The sequence below is a fragment of the Vanacampus margaritifer genome, chromosome 4, assembly GCF_051991255.1.
Source record: "Vanacampus margaritifer isolate UIUO_Vmar chromosome 4, RoL_Vmar_1.0, whole genome shotgun sequence".
NCBI lineage: Eukaryota > Metazoa > Chordata > Actinopteri > Syngnathiformes > Syngnathidae > Vanacampus > Vanacampus margaritifer.
Genome location: NC_135435.1, coordinates 5,808,930 through 5,821,900, shown reverse-complemented (window position 1 = coordinate 5,821,900; position 12,971 = coordinate 5,808,930). Strand labels below are relative to the sequence as shown.

The 12,971-nt window shown below is 46.1% G+C and overlaps 22 non-coding genes across 22 annotated transcripts; 12 read left to right on the top strand and 10 right to left on the bottom strand.

Annotated features, from left to right (window-relative positions):
• Window positions 1-62: 62 nt before the first annotated feature.
• On the bottom strand, window positions 63-135 carry trnav-cac (transfer RNA valine (anticodon CAC)). The gene has a single exon. It is a non-coding gene; the product is annotated as a tRNA-Val (tRNA).
• A 1,110-nt stretch (window positions 136-1,245) lies between these two features.
• trnad-guc (transfer RNA aspartic acid (anticodon GUC)) lies at window positions 1,246-1,317 on the top strand. Its single transcript has one exon. It is a non-coding gene; the product is annotated as a tRNA-Asp (tRNA).
• A 725-nt stretch (window positions 1,318-2,042) lies between these two features.
• On the bottom strand, window positions 2,043-2,115 carry trnav-uac (transfer RNA valine (anticodon UAC)). The gene has a single exon. It is a non-coding gene; the product is annotated as a tRNA-Val (tRNA).
• Window positions 2,116-2,374: 259 nt separating this feature from the next.
• trnav-aac (transfer RNA valine (anticodon AAC)) lies at window positions 2,375-2,447 on the bottom strand. The gene has a single exon. It is a non-coding gene; the product is annotated as a tRNA-Val (tRNA).
• A 449-nt stretch (window positions 2,448-2,896) lies between these two features.
• On the top strand, window positions 2,897-2,968 carry trnad-guc (transfer RNA aspartic acid (anticodon GUC)). Its single transcript has one exon. It is a non-coding gene; the product is annotated as a tRNA-Asp (tRNA).
• Window positions 2,969-3,226: 258 nt separating this feature from the next.
• Window positions 3,227-3,298, top strand: trnad-guc (transfer RNA aspartic acid (anticodon GUC)). Its single transcript has one exon. It is a non-coding gene; the product is annotated as a tRNA-Asp (tRNA).
• Window positions 3,299-3,886: 588 nt separating this feature from the next.
• trnad-guc (transfer RNA aspartic acid (anticodon GUC)) lies at window positions 3,887-3,958 on the top strand. The gene has a single exon. It is a non-coding gene; the product is annotated as a tRNA-Asp (tRNA).
• Window positions 3,959-4,023: 65 nt separating this feature from the next.
• trnav-uac (transfer RNA valine (anticodon UAC)) lies at window positions 4,024-4,096 on the bottom strand. Its single transcript has one exon. It is a non-coding gene; the product is annotated as a tRNA-Val (tRNA).
• Window positions 4,097-5,675: 1,579 nt separating this feature from the next.
• On the bottom strand, window positions 5,676-5,748 carry trnav-aac (transfer RNA valine (anticodon AAC)). Its single transcript has one exon. It is a non-coding gene; the product is annotated as a tRNA-Val (tRNA).
• Window positions 5,749-6,197: 449 nt separating this feature from the next.
• trnad-guc (transfer RNA aspartic acid (anticodon GUC)) lies at window positions 6,198-6,269 on the top strand. Its single transcript has one exon. It is a non-coding gene; the product is annotated as a tRNA-Asp (tRNA).
• A 258-nt stretch (window positions 6,270-6,527) lies between these two features.
• On the top strand, window positions 6,528-6,599 carry trnad-guc (transfer RNA aspartic acid (anticodon GUC)). Its single transcript has one exon. It is a non-coding gene; the product is annotated as a tRNA-Asp (tRNA).
• A 588-nt stretch (window positions 6,600-7,187) lies between these two features.
• trnad-guc (transfer RNA aspartic acid (anticodon GUC)) lies at window positions 7,188-7,259 on the top strand. The gene has a single exon. It is a non-coding gene; the product is annotated as a tRNA-Asp (tRNA).
• Window positions 7,260-7,324: 65 nt separating this feature from the next.
• On the bottom strand, window positions 7,325-7,397 carry trnav-uac (transfer RNA valine (anticodon UAC)). Its single transcript has one exon. It is a non-coding gene; the product is annotated as a tRNA-Val (tRNA).
• Window positions 7,398-7,654: 257 nt separating this feature from the next.
• Window positions 7,655-7,727, bottom strand: trnav-cac (transfer RNA valine (anticodon CAC)). Its single transcript has one exon. It is a non-coding gene; the product is annotated as a tRNA-Val (tRNA).
• Window positions 7,728-8,837: 1,110 nt separating this feature from the next.
• Window positions 8,838-8,909, top strand: trnad-guc (transfer RNA aspartic acid (anticodon GUC)). The gene has a single exon. It is a non-coding gene; the product is annotated as a tRNA-Asp (tRNA).
• Window positions 8,910-9,966: 1,057 nt separating this feature from the next.
• Window positions 9,967-10,039, bottom strand: trnav-aac (transfer RNA valine (anticodon AAC)). Its single transcript has one exon. It is a non-coding gene; the product is annotated as a tRNA-Val (tRNA).
• Window positions 10,040-10,488: 449 nt separating this feature from the next.
• trnad-guc (transfer RNA aspartic acid (anticodon GUC)) lies at window positions 10,489-10,560 on the top strand. Its single transcript has one exon. It is a non-coding gene; the product is annotated as a tRNA-Asp (tRNA).
• Window positions 10,561-10,818: 258 nt separating this feature from the next.
• On the top strand, window positions 10,819-10,890 carry trnad-guc (transfer RNA aspartic acid (anticodon GUC)). Its single transcript has one exon. It is a non-coding gene; the product is annotated as a tRNA-Asp (tRNA).
• A 1,249-nt stretch (window positions 10,891-12,139) lies between these two features.
• trnad-guc (transfer RNA aspartic acid (anticodon GUC)) lies at window positions 12,140-12,211 on the top strand. The gene has a single exon. It is a non-coding gene; the product is annotated as a tRNA-Asp (tRNA).
• Window positions 12,212-12,276: 65 nt separating this feature from the next.
• Window positions 12,277-12,349, bottom strand: trnav-uac (transfer RNA valine (anticodon UAC)). Its single transcript has one exon. It is a non-coding gene; the product is annotated as a tRNA-Val (tRNA).
• A 257-nt stretch (window positions 12,350-12,606) lies between these two features.
• On the bottom strand, window positions 12,607-12,679 carry trnav-cac (transfer RNA valine (anticodon CAC)). The gene has a single exon. It is a non-coding gene; the product is annotated as a tRNA-Val (tRNA).
• A 120-nt stretch (window positions 12,680-12,799) lies between these two features.
• On the top strand, window positions 12,800-12,871 carry trnad-guc (transfer RNA aspartic acid (anticodon GUC)). The gene has a single exon. It is a non-coding gene; the product is annotated as a tRNA-Asp (tRNA).
• Window positions 12,872-12,971: the final 100 nt, after the last annotated feature.

The following is a 12,971-nucleotide window of genomic DNA, read 5'->3' as shown; positions in this document are numbered from 1 at the left end:
TTATTTGTGAAAACAATCTTTTCGATTCTCAGTTTTTATTACAAATACAAAGAAAATGGTGATGTTACCACCCGGTCTCGAGCCAGGGACCTTTCGCGTGTGAGGCGAACGTGATAACCACTACACTATGGAAACAGATTCTGAACTTCAACTTGTTAGCAATGCTCTAAATAAGCCTAGCTGGCTGGCTTTTCCAGTTTTCAAGGACAGGTTCCCCTCTACCCCCAACCAGGGAGTAGTAGTATAGCCCTTCTTTCCTCGTTAGTATAGTGGATAGTATCTCCCCCTGTCACGGGGAAGACGGGGGTTCGATTCCCCGACGGGGAGGTGGTGTTTGTGAAAACAATCTTTTGGATGATCAGTTTTCATTGCAAATACAAAGAAAATGGTCATGTTTCCACCCGGTCTCGAGCCAGGGACCTTTCGCGTGTAAGGCGAACGTAATAACCACTACATTATGGAAACAGAATTTGAGCTTAAACTTGTTAGCACTGCTGAAAATCAGCCTAGCTGGCTGGCTTTTCCAGTTTTCAAAGACAGGTTGCCTTCTAAACCCGACCAGGAGGTAGTTGTATAGCCCTTCTTTCCTAGTTAGTATAGTGGATAGTATCTTCCCCTGTCACGGGGAAGACCGGGGTTCGATTCCCTGACGGGGAGGTGGTGTTTGAGAAAACAATCTTTTGGATGATCAGTTTTCATTGCAAATACAAAGAAAATGGTCATGTTTCCACCCGGTCTCGATCCAGGGACCTTCCGCGTGTGAGGCGAACGTGATAACCACTACACTATGGAAAGACAAACTTAACTTAAACTTGTTAGCACTGCCGGAAATCAAACTAGCTGGCTGGCTTTTCCAGTTTTCGAGGACAGGTTCACCTCTACACCCGACCAGTAGGTAGTTGTATAGCCCTTCTTTCCTAGTTAGTATAGTGGATAGTATCTCCCCCTGTCACGGGGAAGACCGGGGTTGAATTCCCCGACGGGGAGGTGTTATTTGTGAAAACAATCTTTTCGATGCTCAATTTTTATTACAAATACAAAGAAAATGGTCATGTTTCCACCAGGTCTCGAGCCAGGGACCTTTCGCGTGTGAGGGAAACGTGATAACCACTACACTATGGAAACAGACTCTGAACTTCAACTTGTTAGCAATGCTCTAAATAAGCCTAGCTGGCTGGCTTTTCCAGTTTTCAAGGACAGGTTCCCCTCTACCCCCGACCAGTGAGTAGTAGTGTTGCCCTTCTTTCCTCGTTAGTATAGTGGATAGTATCTCCCCCTGTCACGGGGAAGACCGGGGTTCGATTCCCCGACGGGGAGGTGGTTTTTGTGAAAACAATCTTTTCGATGCCCAGTTTTTATTGCAAATACAAAGAAAATGGTCATGTTTCCACCCGGTCTCAAGCCAGGGACCTGTTTCTTGAAAGGTAAACTTGATAACCACTAAGCTATGGAAACAGAATCTGAAGTTAAACTTGTTAACAATGCTCTAAATAGGCCTAGCTGGCTGGCTTTTCCAGTTTTCAAGGACAGGTTCCCTTCTACCCCCAACCAGGAGGTAGTAGTATAGCCCTTCTTTCCTAGTTAGTATAGTAGATAGTATCTCCCCCTGTCACGGGGAAGACCGGGGTTGAATTCCCCGACGGGGAGGTGTTATTTGTGAAAACAATCTTTTCGATTCTCAGTTTTTATTACAAATACAAAGAATATGGTGATGTTACCACCCGGTCTCGAGCCAGGGACCTTTTGCGTGTGAGGTGAACGTGATAACCACTACACTATGGAAACAGATTCTGAACTTCAACTTGTTAGCAATGCTCTAAATAAGCCTAGCTGGCTGGCTTTTCCAGTTTTCAAGGACAGGTTCCCCTCTACCCCCGACCAGGGAGTAGTAGTATAGCCCTTCTTTCCTCGTTAGTATAGTGGATAGTATCTCCCCCTGTCACGGGGAAGACGGGGGTTCGATTCCCCGACGGGGAGGTGGTGTTTGTGAAAACAATCTTTTGGATGATCAGTTTTCATTGCAAATACAAAGAAAATGGTCATGTTTCCACCCGGTCTCGAGCCAGGGACCTTTCGCGTGTAAGGCGAACGTGATAACCACTACATTATGGAAACAGAATTTGAGCTTAAACTTGTTAGCACTGCTGAAAATCAGCCTAGCTGGCATGCTTTTCCAGTTTTCAAAGACAGGTTGCCTTCTAAACCCGACCAGGAGGTAGTTGTATAGCCCTTCTTTCCTCGTTAGTATAGTGGATAGTATCTTCCCCTATCACGGGGAAGACCGGGGTTGAATCCCCCGACGGGCAGGTGGTATTTGTGAAAACAAACTTTTTGATGCTCAGTTTTTTATTACAAATACAAAGAAAAATGGTCATGTTTCCACCCGGTCTCGAGCCGGGGACCTTTCGCGTGTTAGGCGAACGTGATAACCACTACACTATGGTAACACACGCTTAACTTAAACTTGTTAGCACTGCCGGAAATCAAACTAGCTGGCTGGCTTTTCCAGTTTTCGAGGACAGGTTCCCCTCTACACCCGACCCATAGGTAGTTGTACAGCCCTTCTTTCCTAGTTAGTATAGTGGATAGTATCTCCCCCTGTCACGGGGAAGACCAGGGTTGAATTCCCCGACGGGGAGGTGGTATTTGTGAAAACAATCTTTTCGATGCTCAGTTTTTATTACAAATTCAAAGAAAATGGTCATGTTTCCACCCGGTCTCGAGCCAGGGACCTTTCACATGTGAAGCGAACTTGACAACCACCACACTATGGAAACAGACTTTAACTACAACATGTTAGCAATGCTCTAAATAAGCCTAGCTGGCTGGCTTTTCCAGTTTTCAAGGACAGGTTCCCCTCTACCCCCAACCAGTGAGTAGTATTATAGCCCTTCTTTCCTCGTTAGTATAGTGGATAGTATCTCCCCCTGTCACGGGGAAGACCGGGGTTCGATTCCCCGACGGGGAGGTGGTGTTTGTGAAAACAATCTTTTCGATGCCAAGTTTTTATTGCAAATACAAAGAAAATGGTCATGTTTCCACCCGGTCTCGAGCCAGGGACCTGTTTCTTGAAAGGCAAACTTGATAACCACTACACTATGGAAACAGAATCTGAAGTTAAACTTGTTAACAATGCTCTAAATAGGCCTAGCTGGCTGGCTTTTCCAGTTTTCAAGGACAGGTTCCCTTCTACCCCCAACCAGTGAGTAGTAGTGTTGCCCTTCTTTCCTCGTTAGTATAGTGGATAGTATCTCCCCCTGTCACGGGGAAGACCGGGGTTCGATTCCCTGACGGGGAGGTGGTGTTTGAGAAAACAATCTTTTGGATGATCAGTTTTCATTGCAAATACAAAGAAAATGGTCATGTTTCCACCCGGTCTCGATCCAGGGACCTTCCGCGTGTGAGGCGAACGTGATAACCACTACACTATGGAAAGATAAACTTAACTTAATCTTGTTAGCACTGCCGGAAATCAAACTAGCTGTCTGGCTTTTCCAGTTTTGGAGGACAGGTTCCCCTCTACACCGGACCCATAGGTAGTTGTATAGCCCTTCTTTCCTAGTTAGTATAGTGGATAGTATCTCCCCCTGTCACGGGGAAGACCGGGGTTGAATTCCCCGACGGGGAGGTGTTAATTGTGAAAACAATCTTTTCGATTCTCAGTTTTTATTACAAATACAAAGAAAATAGTGATGTTTCCACCCCGTCTCGAGCCAGGGACCTTTCGCGTGTGAGGCAAACGTGATAACCACTACACTATGGAAACAGATTCTGAACTTCAACTTGTTAGCAATGCTCTAAATAAGCCTAGCTGGCTGGCTTTTCCAGTTTTCAAGGACAGGTTCCCCTCTACCCCCGACCAGGGAGTAGTAGTATAGCCCTTCTTTCCTCGTTAGTATAGTGGATAGTATCTCCCCCTGTCACGGGGAAGACCGGGGTTCGATTCCCCGACGGGGAGGTGGTGTTTGAGAAAACAAACTTTTGGATGATCAGTTTTCATTGCAAATACGAAGAAAATGGTCATGTTTCCACCCGGTCTCGAGCCAGGGACCTTTCGCATGTAAGGGGAACGTGATAACCACTACACTATGGAAACAGAATTTGAGCTTAAACTTGCTAGCACTGCTGAAAATCAGCCTAGCTGGCTGGCTTTTCCAGTTTTCAAAGACAGGTTGCCTTCTACACCCGACCAGGAGGTAGTTGTATAGCCCTTCTTTCCTCGTTAGTATAGTGGATAGTATCTCCCCCTGTCACGGGGAAGACCGGGGTTGAATTTCCCGACGGGGAGGTGGTATTTGTGAAAACAATCTTTTCGATTCTCAGTTTTTATTACATATACAAAGAAAATGGTGATGTTTCCACCCGGTCTCGAGCCAGGGACCTTTCGCGTGTGAGGGAAACATGATAACCACTACACTATGGAAACAGATTCTGAACTTCAACTTGTTAGCAATGCTCTAAATAAGCCTAGCTGGCTGGCTTTTCCAGTTTTCAAGGACAGGTTCCCCTCTACCCCCGACCAGGGAGTAGTAGTATAGCCCTTCTTTCCTCGTTAGTATAGTGGATAGTATCTCCCCCTGTCACGGGGAAGACGGGGGTTCGATTCCCTGACGGGGAGGTGGTGTTTGTGAAAACAATCTTTTGGATGATCAGTTTTCATTGCAAATACAAAGAAAATGGTCATGTTTCCACCCGGTCTCGAGCCAGGGACCTTTCGCGTGTAAGGCGAACGTAATAACCACTACATTATGGAAACAGAATTTGAGCTTAAACTTGTTAGCACTGCTGAAAATCAGCCTAGCTGGCTGGCTTTTCCAGTTTTCAAAGACAGGTTGCCTTCTAAACCCGACCAGGAGGTAGTTGTATAGCCCTTCTTTCCTAGTTAGTATAGTGGATAGTATCTTCCCCTGTCACGGGGAAGACCGGGGTTGAATTCCCCGACGGGGAGGTGTTATTTGTGAAAACAATCTTTTCGATTCTCAGTTTTTATTACAAATACAAAGAAAATGGTGATGTTACCACCCGGTCTCGAGGCAGGGACCTTTTGCGTGTGAGGCGAACGTGATAACCACTACACTATGGAAACAGATTCTGAACGTCAACTTGTTAGCAATGCTCTAAATAAGCCTAGCTGGCTGGCTTTTCCAGTTTTCAAGGACAGGTTCCCCTCTACCCCCGACCAGGGAGTAGTAGTATAGCCCTTCTTTCCTCGTTAGTATAGTGGATAGTATCTCCCCCTGTCACGGGGAAGACGGGGGTTCGATTCCCCGACGGGGAGGTGGTGTTTGTGAAAACAATCTTTTGGATGATCAGTTTTCATTGCAAATACAAAGAAAATGGTCATCTTTCCACCCGGTCTCGAGCCAGGGACCTTTCGCGTGTAAGGCGAACGTGATAACCACTACATTATGGAAACAGAATTTGAGCTTAAACTTGTTAGCACTGCTGAAAATCAGCCTAGCTGGCATGCTTTTCCAGTTTTCAAAGACAGGTTGCCTTCTAAACCCGACCAGGAGGTAGTTGTATAGCCCTTCTTACCTCGTTAGTATAGTGGATAGTATCTTCCCCTATCACGGGGAAGACCGGGGTTGAATCCCCCGACGGGCAGGTGGTATTTGTGAAAACAAACTTTTTGATGCTCAGTTTTTTATTACAAATACAAAGAAAAATGGTCATGTTTCCACCCGGTCTCGAGCCGGGGACCTTTCGCGTGTTAGGCGAACGTGATAACCACTACACTATGGTAACACACGCTTAACTTAAACTTGTTAGCACTGCCGGAAATCAAACTAGCTGGCTGGCTTTTCCAGTTTTCGAGGACAGGTTCCCCTCTACACCCGACCCATAGGTAGTTGTACAGCCCTTCTTTCCTAGTTAGTATAGTGGATAGTATCTCCCCCTGTCACGGGGAAGACCAGGGTTGAATTCCCCGACGGGGAGGTGGTATTTGTGAAAACAATCTTTTCGATGCTCAGTTTTTATTACAAATTCAAAGAAAATGGTCATGTTTCCACCCGGTCTCGAGCCAGGGACCTTTCACATGTGAAGCGAACTTGACAACCACCACACTATGGAAACAGACTTTAACTACAACATGTTAGCAATGCTCTAAATAAGCCTAGCTGGCTGGCTTTTCCAGTTTTCAAGGACAGGTTCCCCTCTACCCCCAACCAGTGAGTAGTATTATAGCCCTTCTTTCCTCGTTAGTATAGTGGATAGTATCTCCCCCTGTCACGGGGAAGACCGGGGTTCGATTCCCCGACGGGGAGGTGGTGTTTGTGAAAACAATCTTTTCGATGCCAAGTTTTTATTGCAAATACAAAGAAAATGGTCATGTTTCCACCCGGTCTCGAGCCAGGGACCTGTTTCTTGAAAGGCAAACTTGATAACCACTACACTATGGAAACAGAATCTGAAGTTAAACTTGTTAACAATGCTCTAAATAGGCCTAGCTGGCTGGCTTTTCCAGTTTTCAAGGACAGGTTCCCTTCTACCCCCAACCAGTGAGTAGTAGTGTTGCCCTTCTTTCCTCGTTAGTATAGTGGATAGTATCTCCCCCTGTCACGGGGAAGACCGGGGTTCGATTCCCTGACGGGGAGGTGGTGTTTGAGAAAACAATCTTTTGGATGATCAGTTTTCATTGCAAATACAAAGAAAATGGTCATGTTTCCACCCGGTCTCGATCCAGGGACCTTCCGCGTGTGAGGCGAACGTGATAACCACTACACTATGGAAAGACAAACTTAACTTAATCTTGTTAGCACTGCCGGAAATCAAACTAGCTGTCTGGCTTTTCCAGTTTTGGAGGACAGGTTCCCCTCTACACCGGACCCATAGGTAGTTGTATAGCCCTTCTTTCCTAGTTAGTATAGTGGATAGTATCTCCCCCTGTCACGGGGAAGACCGGGGTTGAATTCCCCGACGGGGAGGTGTTATTTGTGAAAACAATCTTTTCGATTCTCAGTTTTTATTACAAATACAAAGAAAATGGTGATGTTTCCACCCCGTCTCGAGCCAGGGACCTTTCGCGTGTGAGGCAAACGTGATAACCACTACACTATGGAAACAGATTCTGAACTTCAACTTGTTAGCAATGCTCTAAATAAGCCTAGCTGGCTGGCTTTTCCAGTTTTCAAGGACAGGTTCCCCTCTACCCCCGACCAGGGAGTAGTAGTATAGCCCTTCTTTCCTCGTTAGTATAGTGGATAGTATCTCCCCCTGTCACGGGGAAGACCGGGGTTCGATTCCCCGACGGGGAGGTGGTGTTTGAGAAAACAAACTTTTGGATGATTAGTTTTCATTGCAAATACGAAGAAAATGGTCATGTTTCCACCCGGTCTCGAGCCAGGGACCTTTCGCGTGTAAGGGGAACGTGATAACCACTACACTATGGAAACAGAATTTGAGCTTAAACTTGCTAGCACTGCTGAAAATCAGCCTAGCTGGCTGGCTTTTCCAGTTTTCAAAGACAGGTTGCCTTCTACACCCGACCAGGAGGTAGTTGTATAGCCCTTCTTTCCTCGTTAGTATAGTGGATAGTATCTCCCCCTGTCACGGGGAAGACCGGGGTTGAATTTCCCGACGGGGAGGTGGTATTTGTGAAAACAATCTTTTCGATTCTCAGTTTTTATTACATATACAAAGAAAATGGTGATGTTTCCACCCGGTCTCGAGCCAGGGACCTTTCGCGTGTGAGGCAAACATGATAACCACTACACTATGGAAACAGATTCTGAACTTCAACTTGTTAGCAATGCTCTAAATAAGCCTAGCTGGCTGGCTTTTCCAGTTTTCAAGGACAGGTTCCCCTCTACCCCCGACCAGGGAGTAGTAGTATAGCCCTTCTTTCCTCGTTAGTATAGTGGATAGTATCTCCCCCTGTCACGGGGAAGACGGGGGTTCGATTCCCCGACGGGGAGGTGGTGTTTGTGAAAACAATCTTTTGGATGATCAGTTTTCATTGCAAATACAAAGAAAATGGTCATGTTTCCACCCGGTCTCGAGCCAGGGACCTTTCGCGTGTAAGGCGAACGTAATAACCACTACATTATGGAAACAGAATTTGAGCTTAAACTTGTTAGCACTGCTGAAAATCAGCCTAGCTGGCTGGCTTTTCCAGTTTTCAAAGACAGGTTGCCTTCTAAACCCGACCAGGAGGTAGTTGTATAGCCCTTCTTTCCTAGTTAGTATAGTGGATAGTATCTTCCCCTGTCACGGGGAAGACCGGGGTTCGATTCCCTGACGGGGAGGTGGTGTTTTAGAAAACAATCTTTTGGATGATCAGTTTTCATTGCAAATACAAAGAAAATGGTCATGTTTCCACCCGGTCTCGATCCAGGGACCTTCCGCGTGTGAGGCGAACGTGATAACCACTACACTATGGAAAGACAAACTTAACTTAAACTTGTTAGCACTGCCGGAAATCAAACTAGCTGGCTGGCTTTTCCAGTTTTCGAGGACAGGTTCACCTCTACACCCGACCAATAGGTAGTTGTATAGCCCTTCTTTCCTAGTTAGTATAGTGGATAGTATCTCCCCCTGTCACGGGGAAGACCGGGGTTGAATTCCCCGACGGGGAGGTGTTATTTGTGAAAACAATCTTTTCGATGCTCAATTTTTATTACAAATACAAAGAAAATGGTCATGTTTCCACCAGGTCTCGAGCCAGGGACCTTTCGCGTGTGAGGGAAACGTGATAACCACTACACTATGGAAACAGACTCTGAACTTCAACTTGTTAGCAATGCTCTAAATAAGCCTAGCTGGCTGGCTTTTCCAGTTTTCAAGGACAGGTTCCCCTCTACCCCCGACCAGTGAGTAGTAGTGTTGCCCTTCTTTCCTCGTTAGTATAGTGGATAGTATCTCCCCCTGTCACGGGGAAGACCGGGGTTCGATTCCCTGACGGGGAGGTGGTTTTTGTGAAAACAACCTTTTCGATGCCCAGTTTTTATTGCAAATACAAAGAAAATGGTCATGTTTCCACCCGGTCTCAAGCCAGGGACCTGTTTCTTGAAAGGTAAACTTGATAACCACTAAGCTATGGAAACAGAATCTGAAGTTAAACTTGTTAACAATGCTCTAAATAGGCCTAGCTGGCTGGCTTTTCCAGTTTTCAAGGACAGGTTCCCTTCTACCCCCAACCAGGAGGTAGTAGTATAGCCCTTCTTTCCTAGTTAGTATAGTAGATAGTATCTCCCCCTGTCACGGGGAAGACCGGGGTTGAATTCCCCGACGGGGAGGTGTTATTTGTGAAAACAATCTTTTCGATTCTCAGTTTTTATTACAAATACAAAGAAAATGGTGATGTTACCACCCGGTCTCGAGCCAGGGACCTTTTGCGTGTGAGGCGAACGTGATAACCACTACACTATGGAAACAGATTCTGAACTTCAACTTGTTAGCAATGCTCTAAATAAGCCTAGCTGGCTGGCTTTTCCAGTTTTCAAGGACAGGTTCCCCTCTACCCCCGACCAGGGAGTAGTAGTATAGCCCTTCTTTCCTCGTTAGTATAGTGGATAGTATCTCCCCCTGTCACGGGGAAGACAGGGGTTCGATTCCCCGACGGGGAGGTGGTGTTTGTGAAAACAATCTTTTGGATGATCAGTTTTCATTGCAAATACAAAGAAAATGGTCATGTTTTCACCCGGTCTCGAGCCAGGGACCTTTCGCGTGTAAGGCGAACGTGATAACCACTACATTATGGAAACAGAATTTGAGCTTAAACTTGTTAGCACTGCTGAAAATCAGCCTAGCTGGCATGCTTTTCCAGTTTTCAAAGACAGGTTGCCTTCTAAACCCGACCAGGAGGTAGTTGTATAGCCCTTCTTTCCTCGTTAGTATAGTGGATAGTATCTTCCCCTATCACGGGGAAGACCGGGGTTGAATCCCCCGACGGGCAGGTGGTATTTGTGAAAACAAACTTTTTGATGCTCAGTTTTTTATTACAAATACAAAGAAAAATGGTCATGTTTCCACCCGGTCTCGAGCCGGGGACCTTTCGCGTGTTAGGCGAACGTGATAACCACTACACTATGGTAACACACGCTTAACTTAAACTTGTTAGCACTGCCGGAAATCAAACTAGCTGGCTGGCTTTTCCAGTTTTCGAGGACAGGTTCCCCTCTACACCCGACCCATAGGTAGTTGTACAGCCCTTCTTTCCTAGTTAGTATAGTGGATAGTATCTCCCCCAGTCACGGGGAAGACCAGGGTTGAATTCCCCGACGGGGAGGTGGTATTTGTGAAAACAATCTTTTCGATGCTCAGTTTTTATTACAAATTCAAAGAAAATGGTCATGTTTCCACCCGGTCTCGAGCCAGGGACCTTTCACATGTGAAGCGAACTTGACAACCACCACACTATGGAAACAGACTTTAACTACAACATGTTAGCAATGCTCTAAATAAGCCTAGCTGGCTGGCTTTTCCAGTTTTCAAGGACAGGTTCCCCTCTACCCCCAACCAGTGAGTAGTATTATAGCCCTTCTTTCCTCGTTAGTATAGTGGATAGTATCTCCCCCTGTCACGGGGAAGACCGGGGTTCGATTCCCCGACGGGGAGGTGGTGTTTGTGAAAACAATCTTTTCGATGCCAAGTTTTTATTGCAAATACAAAGAAAATGGTCATGTTTCCACCCGGTCTCGAGCCAGGGACCTGTTTCTTGAAAGGCAAACTTGATAACCACTACACTATGGAAACAGAATCTGAAGTTAAACTTGTTAACAATGCTCTAAATAGGCCTAGCTGGCTGGCTTTTCCAGTTTTCAAGGACAGGTTCCCTTCTACCCCCAACCAGTGAGTAGTAGTGTTGCCCTTCTTTCCTCGTTAGTATAGTGGATAGTATCTCCCCCTGTCACGGGGAAGACCGGGGTTCGATTCCCTGACGGGGAGGTGGTGTTTGAGAAAACAATCTTTTGGATGATCAGTTTTCATTGCAAATACAAAGAAAATGGTCATGTTTCCACCCGGTCTCGATCCAGGGACCTTCCGCGTGTGAGGCGAACGTGATAACCACTACACTATGGAAAGACAAACTTAACTTAATCTTGTTAGCACTGCCGGAAATCAAACTAGCTGTCTGGCTTTTCCAGTTTTGGAGGACAGGTTCCCCTCTACACCGGACCCATAGGTAGTTGTATAGCCCTTCTTTCCTAGTTAGTATAGTGGATAGTATCTCCCCCTGTCACGGGGAAGACCGGGGTTGAATTCCCCGACGGGGAGGTGTTATTTGTGAAAACAATCTTTTCGATTCTCAGTTTTTATTACAAATACAAAGAAAATGGTGATGTTTCCACCCCGTCTCGAGCCAGGGACATTTCGCATGTGAAGCGAACGTGATAACCACTACACTATGGAAACAGACTCTGAACTTCACCTTGATAGCAATATTCTAAATCAGCCTAGCTGGCTGGCTTTTCCAGTTTTCGAGGACAGGTTCCCCTCTACCCCCAACCAGGAGGTAGTTGTATAGCCCTTCTTTCCTAGTTAGTATAGTGGATAGTATCTCCCCCTGTCACGGGGAAGACCGGGGTTGAATTCCCCGACGGGGAGGTGGTATTCGTGAAAACAAACTTTTCGATGCTCAGTTTTTATTACAAATACAAAGAAAAATGGTGATGTTTCCACCCGGTCTCAAGCCAGGGACCTTTCGCGTGTGAGGCAAACGTGATAACCACTCCACTATGGAAAGGCAAACTTAACTTAAACTTGTTAGCACTGCCAGAAATCAAACTAGCTGGCTGGCTTTTCCAGTTTTCGAGGACAGGTTCCCCTCTACACCCAACCAGGAGGTAGTTGAAAAGCCCTTCTTTCCTAGTTAGTATAGTGGATAGTATCTCCCCCTGTCACGGGGAAGACCGGGGTTTAATTCCCCGACGGGGAGGTGTTATTTGTGAAAACAATCTTTTCGATGCTCAATTTTTATTACAAATACAAAGAAAATGGTCATGTTTCCACCAGGTCTCGAGCCAGGTACCTTCCGCGTGTGAGGGAAACGTGATAACCACTACACTATGGAAACAGATTCTGAACTTCAACTTGTTAGCAATGCTCTAAATAAGCCTAGCTGGCTGGCTTTTCCAGTTTTCAAGGACAGGTTCCCCTCTACCCCCGACCAGGGAGTAGTAGTATAGCCCTTCTTTCCTCGTTAGTATAGTGGATAGTATCTCCCCCTGTCACGGGGAAGACCGGGGTTCGATTCCCCGACGGGGAGGTGGTGTTTGAGAAAACAATCTTTTGGATGATCAGTTTTCATTGCAAATACAAAGAAAATGGTCATGTTTCCACCCGGTCTCGAGCCAGGGACCTTTCGCGTGTAAGGCGAACGTGATAACCACTACACTATGGAAACAGAATTTGAGCTTAAACTTGTTAGCACTGCTGAAAATCAGCCTAGCTGGCTGGCTTTTCCAGTTTTCAAGGACAGGTTCCCTTCTACCCCCAACCAGGAGGTAGTAGTATAGCCCTTCTTTCCCAGTTAATATAGTAGATAGTATCTCCCCCTGTCACGGGGAAGACCGGGGTTGAATTCCCCGACGGGGAGGTGTTATTTGTGAAAACAATCTTTTCGATTCTCAGTTTTTATTACAAATACAAAGAAAATGGTGATGTTTCCACCCGGTCTCGAGCCAGGGACCTTTCGCGTGTGAGGCAAACGTGATAACCACTACACTATGGAAACAGATTCTGAACTTCAACTTGTTAGCAATGCTCTAAATAAGCCTAGCTGGCTGGCTTTTCCAGTTTTCAAGGACAGGTTCCCCTCTAGCCCCGACCAGGGAGTAGTAGTATAGCCCTTCTTTCCTCGTTAGTATAGTGGATAGTATTTTCCCCTGTCACGGGGAAGACCGGGGTTCGATTCCCCGACGGGGAGGTGGTGTTTGAGAAAACAATCTTTTGGATGATCAGGTTTCATTGCAAATACAAAGAAAATGGTCATGTTTCCACCCGGTCTCGAGCCAGGGACCTTTCGC